Here is a 15,799-nt window from a genome sequence, read left to right on the forward strand (position 1 = left end):
CATAAACACTAATTTAAAAGAGAGGACCAAATTGCGTAAAATCTAAATTACTGCATTTTACCCATAGCAAGATGCTAGTTATTTAATATTCTGACAATTGGCCTGACTAAAATACATGCAGTGATGAGATATTGTACAATAACAAACAGATGGCCACTCCAGAAGTAAAGTACTGGTAACAATGTATACCAGCACCGTTCTGGACCAGCCAACTCCAAGTCTGACAATAGGGGCTCTGATCTACTGGCAGGCCTGCCGTGCCGGTAGATCAGGCCACTACCGGCAGAGAAATACCTGAATCACAGGCACTGGTACTACCAGTTCTGATGATTCTGGCAATCCTATCCCATGGAGTCCTGCTGGACTCATTCCAGGGGATGGACTCCATTGAATGAGGATTTTACGGCATCTCCGCCACCCATAATATCCCGGTAATAACGGGATATCGGGCAGCGGAGACGGTACAGTAGTTTCCACGTATCCCGCGGGAATTACCGGCGGGATACAGGGGAACTCATAATGAGCTCCAAGAAAGTCAGGGGGGTTTCATTTGGAGAGTTCAAAGTGAGCATTGGACTCATATAGTTCCACTCTTCCACAGACCAGAAGTCAAAACAGTTTTGTAATGTCCTGAAATGTTTCATGGTGTTGCTCCTTTTGCAAGACAAGTGTAAGACCACACGTGTTTTCTTCCAACATTTACAGGATGGTTTTCTGACATGCAGATTTGATCTGACAGGGACAGATATTCTTGTAGAGGTATGTTAGAGCATGCTATGAAGCAGAGTGTGGTTCCCTATAGAAGACAGTTTTCCCTGTAATTGCACTTAGGGCGGATGAGCATTGCCAACACAGAAGCAACATTTTGTTTGGTGCAGAAGAAAACTTGAGTAGTAGAGTCTGATATTGGAGAAGTCGAAACCAAGATTATGTTTTTTTTATTGGTATTTATGTGTAGGGTTGTACAATGCTCATATTCAGACAGCTTCCAGAAAGTGTGTTTGTGGCATTGTTCAGGAGAAATAAGACACTTTTGTTTATCAGCTTAAGTAGGCGTTTTAATACAAAAATTCGAGAGGAGTGATAACAGAGCATTCCACAAGTGTTTGGGAGTCAACATTCCAACACTCATTGAGTAATGCAAATTTGACCATCCAGAAGGTTCACAGTTGGCTTTTTCTCCAATCACTATAAAAGGTATATAGAGCTACCTCAAAATTGGCATTTTTCTTGTGTGTAAAATTTTTGGGAAAGTGTATGGCTTTAGACACTTTTGACACACACATTCAACAAGCACAGCAATATTCTGTTTGTTTGGTCAAACTGAGGCCAACAATCTAAGGTAGTTCTTTTCCACTTCAGATCGTTTTTACAGGAAGCACAACACTGCTTACTACAACTGCCCCAAGCACTTATCCACACCTCTTTCTTAGTGATAACATTGTTTAAATACATAGAACCCCATTGATAAATGAAATACAAAAAGGCCCATGCTCCCAATACCCATACATTGCACGGAGGGGATCCGCCCACCTCATGTACGTTTTTGTCACTTGCATCGTGAAGTACAAAACAAAGGGCAATTGCCTACATAATCATCTTTACAAAGTTCATTTGTTCTTTTTGCCATGAAAATAAATGGTTTGCAGTGTTTCAATTGGATTCCTTGGACATCCGTCTGCTTTTCGGAATCCACAGCATTTACCTGCAACATGACTATGTCATGCTGGTGTAAACGATGTCGTATTTGTTGGCCGTAGAGAATGGGAGATGCAGAAATGGATATTCTGGGGGGCATGGCTTAGTGCAATAGCAGGATGGATGCCTGACTGGCGAGCTCCCACTTCGAAAAATATATTCACGTCACTTCGCTGAAATGTGGCACTAAAATAATCTAAAAATCCTACTGCTGAAATACCCTTATAGTTCTGGTGGTCCGCGGGGTACTTCCTTCGAGAGTCGCGCATATGCAAAGGGTAGTGCGTATGAGGTGGGAAGGGCCTGTGAAGCCAGGAGGTCCTGTGACACGCTCCCCAGTGTTTCCTGTCAGCAGGTCGGGTGGGCGTAGGTGAGTGGACATGCTGATATTAAGGAAGCGTGTTTCATAAATAACAAGGACCCGGCACCGTTTTTACTCAATGAAAAACAAGCTCTGCTGCTGATTTAAAGGTGCAGGAAGTATATTAAATAAACAATGGGCCTCCTTACAACTGAGGTGGTAAGGGGTTAACGGTGCCAGTAAAGGTGCCGTTAACCCCGTACCGCCTCATTACGAGGTTCCCTCGCGGGACCCGCTCTGGAAGTCTGGTCAGACCAAACGTCCTTTGCGGGTCCCGCGAGGGGACCAGCATGCTAACAACAGGCCCGTCCTTAACAGGCCTGTTGTTAGCATGCTCCCCATTCCCATTGAGCCCTATCGGGGCTCAAATGGGAATGAGGATTTTCCGGGTCCGGGTTCCCAGAATGGGGAAATACCGGGCCCTCCAAAGTCGGAATGGGCCGGTATTTCCCCATTCAGGGACCACGGAACCAGACCCGAGTTTGGAGGAAGCCATGCCCTTACTAAGGGCATGGCTGCCTCCAAACTCGTAATGAGGCCCAATTACTTTTTCATGAGCTTCACATTCAAGGCATGTGATAGATAACTCAACAGGGCTAGTGTTGTATCACTCTACATATTCCATTTAAAGGAGAAGAGCGTGAAACAAGAAAGAATTATCCTTGCGCAAGTGATACATTTATAAGCAACGCTAACATCATCTACAGATTGGATGCTTTTCAGTCAAACATAGTGTGGATCTTTGTACTTGCCATCTTTATAATGACATCAAAGAAAAATCAAGTTAAAGAGACATAATTCTCTGCTCCTAATAAAAGGCAGAAAAGCGAATCTCCTACGCCCAAGGAGGACACGTTGGATGATACAATGCAAGCCATACTCGTTGAAATTAAAGCCTTTAAGCCCATTATGGAGGCAACAAATATAAAACTTCAACAAATGGATGAAAAATGGTCTACTTTTGAAGCAAGAATTTCTGAAGTGAAACAAAGAGTAAACGAGATAGAGGTGTTCAAGAGCTTGAAACCTCAGTTAAATTCCTGCAAAAACACACTGAAAACTTTGAAAATCGCAATAGGAGAAACAACCTCTGAATTGGTCGTTTGCAGGAAGATCTTGAAGGGAAAGATCCAATCTCTTTCGTCAATACCCTTCGTGTGAAGCTTCTGGATATCCCATCATCAATAAAGTAGAATATTCAAAGGGAACTTCGAATCGGACCACCCATGTCCACACACTCAGCCGGTACTTCTAATTATAATCCTTCTAGAAGAATGATCCTTACATTATTAGACTATACCCATGTGCTCTTGATAATGGAGAAAGTCAAAGCATTAAAACATCATACATGGAATGGCAAAAGACTTTTCATAACTCAAGACGTGTCAAATGCCACCGCTGCCAGAAGAAAGGAACTCCTGGCCTTCAGACCAGCGCTCAAACAACTTAATGCAAGATATGGTATAATTCATCTGGCTATCCTTAAAGTAACCCTCAATGGACATACATCCTCATTTCAAGAACCTCTCGCTTTAAGAAACTTCATCCAAAATCAGAGGAAAGAGGATATGGACAACTCTAGACCTATCACCTAAAGTATTATTATGCAAGCTGTTATATTACCATGTTTCTCAGCCATATATCTAATTTTATTGGAGCGGGGTGCTGGGTTAGTCGTCTTGCCAGAAGCTCTTCCTCCCCCTTTTTTCTTACTCATGCTCAGCATGAATAGGAGTGGCTGCTTCCTGTTAGCCACCACTGTTGTTCAAGTTCTTTCGTTCTCATGGTTGATGCTTTTTCATTCTGTTATTGTTAGTCTCCCCGATTCCCTCTCGTATCTTTCCTTATGTGTTCACACTGAGTGCTTATATGATATTTACCTATCCACTATGTTTTGGTATCTTACAGTTCCTATGTTATCTTGCATACCTAGTATTGCATTTGGATATGTAAACTGTGTTAGATTCTTTAATAACCCTTTGAATTCAATGTGACAACCTGGAATGTTAAAGGGTTACATAACCCTGTAAAGAGACAGAAAGTCATCTCTCACCTAAATAGAAATAAACCCTCCATTGCATGCATTCAAGAATCCCACCTTTCCAATGCAGAAGCATTCCAGTTCAAACGTCATTGGGATGAACAAGTCTTTTCTAGTGCAGCCAATGGGAAGAATAATTGTGTCATAATCTCAATTAATAAGAGATTTCATTGTCAAGTACTAGCAGATGATATAGGCAGATGGGTAATGGTCAAAATTCTTGTAGATTCCACTGAAGTTACTGTTCTCAACGTATATGGACCCACCTTGTCGGACCAAGCCTTTTGGTCAAATCTTAAAAAACATGTATTCCTGTCTAACCCGAATAATTTGATCATATGTGGGGACTGTAACGAAATTGTAGATTCATACTTAGATAGAAAATCTAGTGTCCGTCATAAATCCACAAAATCCCAAATACATTTTACACATTTTATATCTGAACTTGGCCTTATAGACTCATGGCGTATCACTCAACCTAAAGATTCCAAATTTACTTTTTCTCTAATCCTCACAAAACCCTTTCTAGGCTAGATTATATATTCATCTCTAAATCCCTTGCGAATCATCTTATAAACACCAAAATCGACTGTATTACCATATCATATCATGCTCCAGTCCATATACAATTATCTACACCACAAAAGTCTTGGACACCTAGAAGATGGAGATTCAATTCAGCTCTGCTTAAAGATGAGACTTTTACGCCCTTTATCAATCAACAGTACAATTATTACTTCTCAGAAAACTCAAGTCAAGAAACCCCAATTTCTAATAACTGGGATTGTTATAAAGCAGTTCTTCGGGGCAGCATCATATCTTTTATGGCCAATAAAAAGAAAGAGTTTAAGGCACAATCAGAAAAAATCTTGATGGAACTCAAAGCCCTCGAAACTCAATTTTCTAAAAAACCAACTCAACCTCAACCCTAAATTCTATCATTAGACTTAGACCTCAATATAATAAAATTGTTACTGAATACTCTTATGATAATCTTCTCAAATATAAAGCCAAGATCTACCAACTATCTAATAGATCAAGCAAATCCTTAGTATCCTACCAAAAACTCAAAAAAGATAATAACAGAATTACTGTTGTGAAAGATAAAATAGGAAGAACAAAGTTTTCAGATAAGAACATTTTAAAAGTTTTCTCAGACTTCTATAAAGAATTATACTCCAATAATGAACATATACCACATTTTCTTAAAGCCGCCCCACGCTCTTCATATTCATCAGTTAATTTTCAATCACTTAACGCCCCTATATCTATTAGCGAAATCCAGAAAGCTATTGGAAGCCTTAAAAAAGGCAAAGCCCCAGGGCCAGATGGCTTCTCTAGTGATTTTTATGCACATTTTACGAATATCCTAGTACCCAAACTTAATGAACTATTCTCTCAATTTATTATGAATGGTGAAGCACTAGGATCTATTTTAGAGTCTATGCTCATAGTATTTGCTAAGTCTGGTAAAGATCCTGAACTTCCCCAAAGTTACAGACCTATATCCCTTATTAACACAGATTGCAAAATGTCCGCAAAGGTATTAGCCAACAGACTATTACCAGTAATGCCTAAGCTGAAAAAACAAGATCAAGTTGGCTACACCAAAGGGAGATTTTCTTCATCCAATATTAGGCTCATATTAAATTCTATAGATCATATTCGAAACTCTAAGACCCTTATACTGCAATTGCCCTTGATGCTGAAAAAGCATTTGATCGAGTCAAATGGAAATTTATGTTTGAAGCTCTCAAATGGCATGGTTTTGAAGATCCCTTCCTAAACATGGTAAAAGTGCTCTACTGTAGTCCTAAGACTTCTGTTTTTATCAATGGACATATATCTCCCTTCTTCCCACTGTTTAGAAGCACTCGTCGAGGCTGCCCTCTTCCCCACTCCTATTTATTTTAGCAATAGAACCCTTCCTAGAGAAAATAAAACATAATGTCAATATTAAGGGTATAAGCTGTAGGAATGAACACATCAAGCTAGCTGCATACGCTGATGACATATTACTATTACTTAAAGACCCTAAATCTTCTTTACCATATACCTTATGTGTCATTTCTGAATTCTCTGCTATATCAGGGTATAAACTAAATTCAGACAAATCCGAAATCCTCCCACTTAATGTACACTGCATCAAACATCATACTTTAAGTTCTGGTATGAAATGGTGTCCTAACGGCTTCAAATATCTTGGCATCCACATTTCCTCTTCCATTAAAGACATTGTGAAACATAATATTAATTCCCCTTTACTGAGATTACAGGAATTAACAGATTCCTGGTCTCCTCTTTACCTGTCTTGGTGGGGATGGAGGCAATCTATCAAAATGATGTTAACACCCATTATTCTATACCTTCTATACATGCTACCGGTCTCTCTTCCCTCCTACTTCTTTAAAGCCATTGACTCTTGTCTAACTAAGTTTCTATGGAAGAAAAAGAAACATAGACTATTTCTTCATAAACTTCGATTATCAAGGGTAATGGGTGGAATTGGCTTTCCGGATTATAGAAATTATCATATTTCTTTTGTTTTGAAACAAACTCAATGGTGGTTTGTACATCACCCTACTGAAGATGAACCCCAATGGCTATGTTTGGAGAGAGCAATGTCATTCCCCCTTAGTTTAGCTGACTACTTCTGCATTAAAGCAAAAACAAAATGTATCAAGTGCTCAACTACCTTGCTATCCTCATTTTATCTAAGAAAATTATTATTTCCTTTGATTTTTAAGACAGATCAATATGTTTCTTCCTATATTTGGTTCAACCCTCTGATCAAAATGTATAATAACTCACCATTTTGGAAGCCGTGGCTCTCTCGGAATATTAAATATCTTGACCTACTAATCGGTCAATGTGCCCATATTAATGGAGAGATTTAAGGTTCTGTGTTCATTTTTAAATCAATTTTCGTCGATTTTCAATGCTATTGTTCAAAATTATGACTCTCTTGTAAATAAAATTGTATATCCAAATGCTGAAAGACTACAATCGCTCTACAAATTGGAATGCTCCTCTGCTGTATATTACAAAACTCTTTGTCAAAATGTACCTCACAATATTTTACAAGACTGCCTATTAGCTTGGCAAAAAGACTGTTCATTTTCAAATGAAAAACTACTTGGATGGCCCAAGGGCTGCAGTTATATATCCAAAGTTACGTCTTCGGCTGGTATATTGCAAACCATATTCTTTTTCCATCACAGAATTTTCCTCACTCCTGTAAACCTTTATAAATATGGCCTATTATTAGATGATAAATGCTGGAGCTGCCTTCTCTTCTCTGGATCCTTCAAACATTTGATTCTAGATTGAACACATGTTTTTATTGTTCTGGAAAGATGTTTGGACAGTTTTCAAAGATATATTTCATATTACAATAGACTTTAGCCCACAACTTCTCTTTGCTGGCAGTGCTGCTGTTCCAGATATTACATGCAATTATAGCACGCTCCAAGAAAAGTGCCACACTCACAACCTGGAATAATAAGTCCACAGAAACTACCAAAGCAGCCTACAAAGCCTTATCCAAAGAGTACAAAACCACCATCACTAAGGCAAAAGCGGCATCCTTCAACACCAGGATAGCCAATGCCAAATCAGAGACTAAAGAAATCTTCACCATTTTCAGAGAGCTGGAACGCCTGCCACCCCTGCTCCCTCCATCCCTCTTCAAGGATGATGCACGGTGTAACTCAATCCAGTCTGCCATGCTAAATAAGCTGGACACCCTGCAGGCCAAGATCCTCGCAGACCAACTGGCACTCGCCAACCTTATAGCCGCCAATCTCAGTAGCCCTCTACCCATAACCAATCCGAGTTGCCATCTATTTGACTTTAAAGACATGAGTGAATCAGAAGTCCTCACACTCCTCTGATCCATTAAATCATCCAATTGCAAAGGGGATGCCTGCCCTGTACAGGTCATCAAGTACTCTGCCCACTCCTTAGCCCCATCATCACAGCATTTATTAACAACTCATTCCGCTCTGGCCATGTCACTGTGGGACTAAAGGAAGCGTGGGTTTGTACGCTCCTTAAAAAAACCTTCCCTAGATCCATCGATCCCAGGTAACTATAGGCCTATTACCACCGTCCCGTCTTATTAAAAATTTCGGACAAAGCAGCCTACCTGCAAGTAAAGAATTTCCTAGAAGACAACCATTTTCTTGCTCTACGGCAATCCAGATTTAGGCCACGTAATGGCACCGAAATGGCTCTCCTTGACCTAAAGAACCAGATGGATGACCTCAGAGATGCAGGCAAACCTGCAATCCTTCTGCTCCTTCACCTCTCCGCTGCCTTTGATTTGGTAGATCATAAAACCATCTGCCATCATCTGTCAACTGCAGCTAACTTTTCCACCATCGCCTGTAACTGGATAGTTTCGTTCCTGCAGGATAGAGTAATTAAGGTCTTTTCCGAATCCTCTTGTGCCAACCCCAGCACCATTAAATGCAGAGTCCCACAGGGTTCATGCATTGCCCCTATCCTTTACAATCTCTTCACAAGGCCACTGTTCAAAATGTTGGACGCCCTGGGTATCTCATATACAACCTATGCTGATGACACCCATGTGCTCATTCCCCTTTCGGGTGACTACTTGTCCAACCTGAACACCCTCAATTCCATCTACTCTACTATCCATTCCTGGATGACAGATAACTGGCTATGCCTTAATAGCGAGAAAACAGAGCTACTGCTGATTGCCTCCCCATCCACCATGAGTAAGGTTGACAAACAATACACCCCCTTCACTGTTGACAATATCCCCATCACCGTCTCACAAGCGATTAAAACCTTGGGTGTGTACCTGGAACCTAACCTGACCATGGACAGGCAGGTTAATGCCATAGCTTCCACCTCAGCATACCACTCCAAGCTCATTAATACAGTAAGACCATTCCTGTCCCAACAAAACTGTCTCACCATCGCCAGGGCTATAATTGGATCCAGATTGGACTATTATAACGCACTCCTTGTAGGAACATCAGGTAAAAAACTTGCTAAACTTCAACTAGTGCAAAACAAAGCCCCCAGGGCCACCACAGGCCTCTCATGTAGGGATCATATCATAGGGCTCAAAAGACAGGTCCACTTGCTACCTGTCAAGGAAAGGATCATTTTCAAAAGCTTTGCCCTTATGCACAAGTGTTTCTGCGGCCTGCCCCCCCCTTACCTTGTTGAAATGATATCCAAATCCCTTGTCTCCAGGCCTTCCAGAACTCCCTATTCCAACATGATAACTGTTCCCAGGACACGCAAGGCCGGCGCCGGCAGCACCAGCTTCCCTACTTTAATTGTAATTGTAGGGAAGTAATATGCTGTGCCACTATGTCTGCATTTGTAACCATGTACCCTGCACAGTACCATGCACTAAGTATACTTATGTTGGGCGGTTTAGCTGTAAGCCTGAATCAAGCCCTCTTAAGCTCATTTTACAGTGCCTCGATGCCCACGGGCTGCAGTGCGCTATACAAATCCAAATCAATAAAATAAATAAATAGCAAGTTATTATTTTATTTACTTATGATGTTAGCCATCATAACAATTACGTCTAAATGGAAAAACTTAGATAAATTGCATTATAAAATATGGTGGAACACTATATGAAATACCCATAGATTGGGAACTTGTAATCTGAACCTGTTTCTACTGCGTAAGCATGAGCTCAAATGGAAACCCTTTACTGAATTCCTCGCAACACTGCAAACTGTGTAACTAACCTCATCTACTTAACATGTAATGCACACTCCCCTACATTCCTCTCCCTCCCATTGATATTTGATACTCTTTTCGTTGATGTCCTGTCCTTGTTTGACATGTCTTGCCCATTCAAATCCCCCCAATTTCGTTCCAAAAAATCAAATTATTGTATATTTATGATAATACTCTCATGCTTGGCTGTATTTTATAGCTACCTGATTATCTATTACTTTATATGTTGTTATATCTCCTTGCTTGATATAGATATTTCGTATTAACTGTTTATATTATGCCTTGTATGAAGAGATCTTAATAAAAAAAAAATCTTTAAACAAAACAAAAGAAATGGATATTCCATTCCATGCCCCAATCTCTGCCACCGCCATACAAATTAATGTTAATGAAAATCAGGCGTGTTGTAAAATGCATGCATAGTTGTACGCATGCATGTTATGCTAAGACCTGCTCTGCACGAGCACCAGAGCTTCCCAACTGTCTGCTGCTTGTTTTACATGTTCACGTTTTCTATGAATGAAACAATTAATGAATAAGCCCACTTCTGTAATGAAAATAACGGAACACTCTTTTCTACTTCCCGAGGAACCCATGCAGCCTGCCCTGGGCCCTCTACTAGGTGATAACGTTTCGCCCACCCTAATTTACAGTAGACGCCACTCGATGGAGAGTGTGGGAGGACGTTGTTTTTGAACCAATGCAATATCAGGAGTGGAACAATTTATGGCCGTGGGCTATGCTAATGTGTGTCATTAAAACTCACAGAAAACCGTTTTCCTGTCTCCCCTACGTGTTTGTACACAGATTAAAACAGGCTCCCACGTGACTGGCGAAGGGAATTGAAAGGCCGGCTGTGCTGATGCCACAGAGTCTGCAAGCTCCACTTGAGAGGTTTATGAGCTGCTGTAGCAGCAGAACGAATGATTCCTTAATGTCCTAACCGGCCCGCGAGCTCAGATTTACGATACAGTTTAGAAATGGTAAAATATTATTAATTTTAACTCATTTTAATCGTATATCATTTACAAAGGCATGGCAGCTCAAAAGAAAACAATATATTAATCCGCCCAGAGACCAGACAGTTCAAACTTTGTTTAAATTGGATTAATTTTGTCACAGCGCCATGATGCCCTTGCTGGTGTAGGGCGCACTTTATAAATGGAACTAACATAACACAATATGACATAGTGTATGGATTTGTAATAACTTTCGATTTGAGCCGCACTTTGTACTATCAAAATATAACCTTGGATAGAAGGGGACATTCATGTGCTTCTCGGTTCAGAATAATTCTCAAAAGAGAATTAATTTGTCTGAATACAGGTCTTAACATGGTAAAAGGATGTCCCTGGTTTACAGACGCTGCTTAAAAGAAAACCATCTGTTATGCTGGTCGTTGACTTCAGAGCTCAGGAGTGCAAAACCACACTGTAAATCCAAGGCGTAAACTTTGCATGCGTTTAATTTATGCACTGTTGAAAACTGGTCCCTTAGGTTCTGTTCTGTGGCATTACGCCTCCAAACACAGGCCTAACAAACTGTGCATACCTTTGGCAACACAATGACTAACCCCCTCACTAACGTGAGAAGGGTGTTTAGATTCTATTAAAGACAAGGAGTCGAGTATTATGCATTACAATCTTTACTTCTGAAACCACAGCAGCAAAGAAAAAACTTTTACAAACAAAAAAGTTTGAATAACAGAACTAAATAGAGTTCAAAGTAAATGTAAGGGGGACTCTCCAATCCAACATGGAGGACAGGTCATGCCCTGTAGATGACCAATGAGCAGGCACCCACCTCCATATAAAACGCCCACTGAAAAGACCAGATGACATATCGCGGAGACAGGATCCAACGAAGTTCAAGGATCACACACTCGCTGCAACCTGTAACTGTGAAGAAACTCTCCTGAATAGAACGTCTCACCCCAAAGCTGTAAGAACAAGAAACAAAAGGGTTGGTGGGTGTTATAATACTCACCTCGTTGTCTTTAATAGAATCTAAACCTCCTTCTCACGTTAGTGAGGGGGATTAGCCATTCTATGTCAAGATAGGAGGCTTCATATTATGCAAGTTCAAAGCCCTTGCATCACATTAATTGCAACATGATCAATACACGTGTGACAAAATATAATAAAATGAAAAACATTTTTAAATGTTTTGATTCTCTTGACCAATCAGCGGCTTTAAAGATTTCTCTCCAGGCTATCACCCCAGGAAACGGCCATAGATGCCACAGCACCTTTAACTGAAAAGAACCATCATGGCAAGAGGCAAAGAAATGTACATGAACCGGACCCTGAAGAGACAAGATCTTGGCAAAGAGAGAGCCCTGTCCCACATCCAGTCGCTCCTGTCATGGAGATGTCTGGAATTCCAATCTGCAACAGAGTTGCTGACTCCCGGAAGATACTCCACTTTCAGCGGAATGTCCTGATCCTGATCAAAACTAAATTCCCTTGCTAGATCTCTAGGGCCTTGGACCTGGTTCCCCCCAGATGATTGATGTATCACATAGTCAAAACATAGTCCATCCGGAGAAGGGCACAATAAATCCCTTGGTCCTTGAGAAGACTCTAGACTGTAAAAGAGCCCGCTAACAGCTCTAAACAGTTAATATGAAGTTGCTTCTCAGAAGTGGACTACTTTCTGCTTGTGGAAACCTGAACTATCCTGCTCCCCCAGCTCACTCTGCTGGCATCTGACTCCAGAATGTCCTGCAGAGAGGGGACAAAAAATATTTTCCCTGCTATCCAGGCAGCCATGTGTCTAAACCACTAAAAGAGTCTCAACCTGCCCTCGGGAACATACCCTTGCGAGGATGTTTGATGGTGAGATGTTGTAGCGCTCTGTAATAGAGAGGGTTGGAAAGATAACTTGGATGGAAGTTGGCCTCAACCCTGGCTATCTGTCTGAGGAAGACCCTCCCTTTCCTGAGGAAGAGACGGATTTCCTTCCCTATCTAGGAAAGCCTGCAGTCCAGAAGGAGAAGGATGCAGAGCTTGGGATCCATATTGAAGCCCAGAAATTGGACACCTTGTGCCGGCTTCAACATGGACTCCTTTGCATTTATAACCAACCCCAATAACTGTGAAAGGGACACTGCTAACTCCATATGAGTCTGGAGAAACTGAGAAATCTTGAGCCAAAATTAAGTATATTATCTAAGAAAAATATTATCTTAGTCTCTTTGGACCTTAGGTGAGCCATCAGTGGCTTTATTAACCCGGTGAAGTACCAGGGAATTGATGAAAAAATAAACAGAAGGAGGCAAAATTGTCCAGTGGAAGCCCCGCACTGGAACTGAAGAGAGCTCCTGTTGAGTGAAAAACCAGAAAAACCACCAGGTACGCATCCTTAAGGTGTAACTTGATTATCCAATTCACCTGAAAAAGGGAGCTCATGAGTAGAGTAATCCCCTTCATTTTGAAGTGTTGATATACTACAAACGAGCAAGAGGCTGGTAAGTTTGCATCTGGACAAAATAAAAAAAACTTTGGGCAATGGGAGCAGAGTTATCGTGCTCAGGAACTGAGAGGCTGTGAAAGGATGCTGGGAGCACCATCACTTTGAAAAATGAGGTCTGTGACTTCAGCATCCATCAAAGCCTGCCTGGCCTTGCCCCACACTAGGGGACGGGTCAAGGAAAAAACTGACAAGGGGAAAATAGACTGAAAATGATAAAGCCCCTACTAACTGCAACCCACAGGGGTCTGAGGTGCCCTGCTGGCACATCCTCCAATGGAGAACAAACTCCCTTGAAACTTGGTTTGTATCACTCGAGCAGAGGAGGAATTGTTCACACCTCTTGATGTGTATTGCCGGGGACGGGTAGAGCCTTGGGTGGAACGGCTATAGGGGCGGGCTCTATCCCTTTGAAATTGAAATCTTAGGGGCAAATACCTTTAATATTGGTCTTGTCTAATGCCAAATTGGGATAAAGAGGGATGAGGATGGATGTATGGGGATGGACGCGTTGGCGTTGTCGAGCAGGCAAACAAATCTCAAAATCCAACCCAGCAGGACTTGTACGTCAATAGGGAAATTAGAAGTTACTTTCCTATTCAGCTAGTTGAGAAATCTGGGTTACCGGACCCAATACACGCTGACCACTCTCCCAGTCCTTAAATACTCCCTTTTTGGGGTCTTTCCCTTTTTTAGGGCAAAAAAGGATACCATGGACTGGTCAATCTTTGTAGTGAGGGCCAACTTATTAGGAAAAGAGGATGACACTGCATCCGAGGACTGCCTCTTTGCTGGGGTGTGGAAGAAAAATGGGTGGTCTCAGTTCTCTCATGCCTTTTTGAAGGTGAGTAGAGTCCTCCAAATTATCTGTAGAAGAAATAGGGACTGTAGGAGCAGTAGCGGGAAACTGTGAGCTACCAGACCTGTGAGGAACAGACTGGGACTGTCGGAACTCCTCTAACCTACGCTTCCGACCCATACCTGGGGAGGAGAAATGCCTAGGGGACATGGATGGACTGTGTTGTCCTGTACATGTTTGGACTATTAAAGTATCTACGGGGAGCTGGATCCGGAAAAGAAAAAAACACTTAATGGGAAAGGGTGACAGTCAGAGATTTTGTTGATGGGCCTATGAAATACTAAGGCTAGCGTAGGATTGAGGTCTGACCAGCCCTCTCTAATGAGGACTATATCACTTGGGCTAGTGATGGCTGGATAGGAAGGCAAGACTAACAACCTCTTCCTTCAACCTCTCTCTTTACTTAGAAGGAAAATAAATACAATAAAATGTAATTCTGATTGAATATAATAATAGAAACTCAACAGGCAAGTGTTAATGTACTTCACACGGCTTAAATTCTTGCCGTAACAGAGGAACACACTGAGCAATTGCACCACAAGCTGCTCACCCTAGCAGAGTGTGGCAACCAAACGAGGGGATAACCTCGCACTAGAACTCCGGCCAAGCCAGAAGCCGAGCAGGTTGTGGCACGCCTACAGCGAAGGCAGATCACCAGTGCTGGTATTCAGGGTGAATATAACAATATATAACAACATTGAAAGAAAAAGACCCTCCCACGTGTGCAGCACCTAAAGCAAAAGCTTCTGACGGGTTGCGCGTTGGGTCTGGAGTGGGCGGGTCACTGGCAAAACAGTGTTTTATTTTAATTTTAAACCACAATGGACATGCGAGGGAATGAACCCGGGGTCTCATACATGGAAAGCATGCGCTCTACTACAGAGCTACATCCCCTGGGATAGCGCATACAATGTAGTCAAAGCCCACACGCGATGGGTCTGAAGCAAAAGCTTTGACAGGCCTGTGTACATGGTGCCTCGGGAGGGAGGGCCGTTGGGCACTCAAACACACAAGAAATTAAATTCATTTGAGCCCCCCCTGCTTGTCGGTTCTGAAGCGAAAGCTTCTGACAGGCCCGCACATGTCGTACCTGAAGTGGGCGGGCCAACCGGCACCAAAAGTGCAAGTAAATTAAATAGAGGCCCGTGCACGACGGGTCTGAAGCAAAGCTTCTGACAGGCCCACGCGCATCAGGTCTGGGGAGGGCGGGCTGACCGTTGCTGAACTTCTAGCAAACAAAAGAATAAACAGCCCACGTGCATCGGGTCTGAAGCGAAAGCTTTTGACAGGTCCACGCGCATAGGGTTTGAATAACAACGAAACTGCTAATAATAAAGCGGCGTCACACGCAGACTCACCAACACTAGATTCAATGTTCCTTCAACAAGAATACCAAGGAAACAACCTTCCAATTGTAAAAAGCAGTAAAAGTGTCACAATAAAACATTACATTCTACACAATACACTCTATACCATGCATCAAGGGCAATATATTAAGGCCAACTACTGACTAGCATGCAAAGCACAACTAGAAGGATTGATTTAGCTGTCGCGTCAGTAGCAAAGAAAGAGGAGTTAGGATTAGAGTAAAGGACTTATGTAGAGGAGGGTCCCTGCTCATTGGTCATATACAGGG

General features: G+C 41.9%; 1 protein-coding gene across 1 annotated transcript in view; it reads right to left on the reverse strand.

The window, feature by feature from the left end:
• Nucleotides 1–15,799, reverse strand: part of LOC138510125 (uncharacterized) — a 398,370-nt gene that overhangs the window by 343,869 nt on the left and 38,702 nt on the right. The gene's annotated exons all lie outside the window — the stretch shown is intronic.

Source organism: Ambystoma mexicanum, chromosome 6p, assembly GCF_040938575.1.
Source record: "Ambystoma mexicanum isolate Mex_15411 chromosome 6p, UKY_AmexF1_1, whole genome shotgun sequence".
NCBI lineage: Eukaryota > Metazoa > Chordata > Amphibia > Caudata > Ambystomatidae > Ambystoma > Ambystoma mexicanum.